This window comes from Cydia pomonella, chromosome 19 (assembly GCF_033807575.1).
Source record: "Cydia pomonella isolate Wapato2018A chromosome 19, ilCydPomo1, whole genome shotgun sequence".
Taxonomy (NCBI): Eukaryota; Metazoa; Arthropoda; class Insecta; order Lepidoptera; family Tortricidae; genus Cydia; species Cydia pomonella.
The window spans coordinates 19,626,620-19,629,837 of record NC_084721.1 but is presented as its reverse complement, the minus strand read 5'-3'; the positions used below and the strand labels follow the sequence as shown (position 1 = coordinate 19,629,837).

General features: G+C 36.5%; 1 long non-coding RNA gene across 1 annotated transcript; it reads left to right on the top strand.

Moving 5' to 3' along the window:
• The first annotated feature begins 1,640 nt into the window (after positions 1 to 1,640).
• LOC133528475 (uncharacterized) lies at positions 1,641 to 2,973 on the top strand. Its single transcript, XR_009801000.1, has 2 exons — positions 1,641 to 2,059; positions 2,260 to 2,973. It is a non-coding gene; the product is annotated as an uncharacterized LOC133528475 (long non-coding RNA).
• The last annotated feature ends 245 nt before the right edge of the window (positions 2,974 to 3,218 follow it).

The following is a 3,218-nucleotide window of genomic DNA, read 5'->3' as shown; positions in this document are numbered from 1 at the left end:
GTGGACCTTCTCTTGCTAGGCTAATAAGGTAATAAGCGAAATCTAATCCTAGTCACTTAAGATTAATCTTGCCGATTATATCTAAAACTATATCTATAGTTAAAGTATAAAATGATATCTGAAGTTATAACCTTAATAAGTGCACTTATACTGGATCTTCAGAGTTGTCGACGCGCTCTATTTCGGTGCGACCAATGTCAAACTGAAGTACAACATGACTAAAGTAGTGCTCCCACGGCGCGGTGGTCTGCCTACTGACCTAAATTACGATTATACAGCTAATTACTGTAATCATCTAATGACTCTGACTCCACTTAGTAATTGTGCGAAATGCTGCAGGTTGAATATTTATATCATTAATTACTGTTACAGAGTACGCACAAAAGGCTATTGTATTGTTTTAATGTAATGTTCTTTGTTTCTTTGGACATATCATGCGTTCACCTAGGCATTGTCTCGAGAATTAAATTATTTACGGATCTTATTTGTTCTTATTCAGGGTTTTCAAAAACGCAGTGCACTAGAGCGACGCGCGACTAGGGTTGCCATCTCTAAAATTTGGAAACCAGGACAAGACGCGTGAAAACCCCGGATTTTAGAGTCCAGAACCCGGACATGTCAACAGGTTTTTTAAACAGGTTGTGCGTGTGTCGCGGGCGGCCTAAAACTTTAATTTTTTAAACCTGGACTACAAAGGAAGCCCCCCCCCCGGTCGCTCCCCGGACGCCCTCTAAACTAGGACAAATCCGGGGAAACCCGGACGGATGGCAACCCTACGCGCGACGCCATCAATAGACTTGTGGTCAAACTCAAAGAATCGAACCGCTTCTTAAACCATTTCATGTGATCATGGCCGTCTGATTGATATCTATAAAGAAAGACTTTAAAATAGTGGAACATATCCTACCCGGCCTTACCTTTAATTTTACTAAGGTAGAAGCATATGAAGATTTCGACTGGGAAGCCGAGGTGATGGAAAACCACGAGCCAGATGGTCGGACGACGTTAGAAAGACAGCAGGGCCGACCTGGCAGAGAACGGCCGCATACAGAACAATATGGAAATCCATGAAAGAGGCATATGTTCAGCAGAGGACGCGAATATATTGAGAAGAGAGAGAAGCATTTGTAAAGCATACTAAAATTATCGTTTGATGTTTCCACCCGTTTCGATTGAGGAGTTTTTTAGTTAAAGGGTAAGGCAGGTAATCTAATAACATGTTTCTCAAGGGTCACTAAATACCGTAAACACTTTGGAAAAAATGAGGTCACTTACAAAACGGCCACAAAATTAGCTTTATTATTTTTTATTTATTTAAAAACGTTCGTGTAACGAATATGTAGTTACATTACTTTTTACCTACTACTAAAAATCATGCACAATTAGAATATTACGGTATAAAATTGAAATTTTAAAGTCACCCCTGAGTTTCAAAGCCACCTAACATAAAAATAAATAAATAAATAAATATTATAGAACATTATTACACAAATTGACTAAGTCCCACAGTAAGCTCAATAAGGCTTGTGTTCTACCTAAGGTAGATTAGATACCTATTCGATTAAATGTATACTCAAGATACGACAGGTTGTTAAAGATTTTGTACATCAAAACCGGGTTTTCTTTCGTCAGCAAAAAGTGTACTTAAGGTGGTTCGTCACGGTCAGCTAGGCACTATTACGCTAATAGATGGCGTTGTTGTTAAAATTTGACGTATTTAATTAATTTATGTATGATAATGTAAATATTCTTAAAAAGTAATAAGTTTCACGGTAATAGTATGCTGTTTGTTACGTGTTCAACTCAGTTTGAGACGAGGTATAGTGTATAAAACAAGTTTATTTGTATAATTTAAAACGCAGCAGTGACAGCGAAGTATTCACACACACACTCAAAACGTTTTACGACCAAAATAAAATTCGTGAAACGGAACGCAAACTTGTCATGATTGACAGATGTCAAAGTCAGAAAGCCCATGAAATGCCGGAATCAAGTTTCAACAAAATATGTTGTATACGTGCGAAATATTTTTAAAAAATTCACCACGTCGTACAGGACGGTAAGTTTTATTTAATAGTGATGCTATTGACAACATTTTAGTTGTATTAAATACACATAATGATGTTCTTGTGATTATGGCAGTATTTTAGTGATTTTTGGGACTTCGAAAGTTATGGGAAATATTGTACTCCTGATCGCATATGAATGGTATTTTTCACTGTGTGAGCAATACACTTCATGTAGTTATTACACTTGCAGATCAACGAAACTCTCGACTTCTTTAAGAGCAGTCAGGTGGATACATCTCTCAATATGTTCGTAATCTCAGAGAGCGTCTAAAGCGAGCAATCCGATGATAGCTTTATGCTCGACGACATTGGAATGACGAAGATTGGATCAATGCGAAATTAACTCAAATTCAGAATACGGATACAGAAGATGACGTTTTATTTCGTGAGTAAGTATATTTTTTATTTTTCAATATGTTAAATTTAAATTCCTTTTTTAGCAATCAAATATTATTTCAGGTGAGCCATCCATCAATTTGTGTCAACAAGAACAGTCCCAAAGCACCCCAAAGCATCCAAGAAAGTACCAGTGTTTCTATTACTGACTTGATTATATAAATCATGCTATTTATTTAATAATTTCAAGTAATACTAACTACATTTATAGCAATTAAAATATATGTCCGAGCTTATATTTTCATTGTTATGTATATATAACTGGTGGGTATTACCTGTTAGCCTGCCCCAGAGTCACCAATGCCAAGCCCTGTTCCCAAGGTATAACAGAAACTCTGCTTTGAAGCCTTATGATGAAATGGGATTCTTACTGTCAAGACCTGATGAAGCATTACAAGGATCCCACAGAGAGCTTAAGTATTTTATGGGCATAAATATAATAATGGAAGTGCCTAGCCCTGTTGCAGTGCACTGCTCTACAAAAATAAAACAAATCATAGAAACTAAATATGGTGTTTTAATCTTCTACCAGTATAAAAAAGTTACACATCTTGTAATACCCTAAATTCAATACTATCACTAGCTTTTGTTAGGACTAAGTTTCTAAGTTCGATATTTCATAATCCTTCTTTTTAGGGTTCCATAATAGGGTCAAAACGGGACCCTATTACAAAGACTTGACTGTCCGTCTGTCACCAGGCTGTCTCATGAACTGTGATAGCTACAGTTGAAATTTAGACAGATGTTGTATTT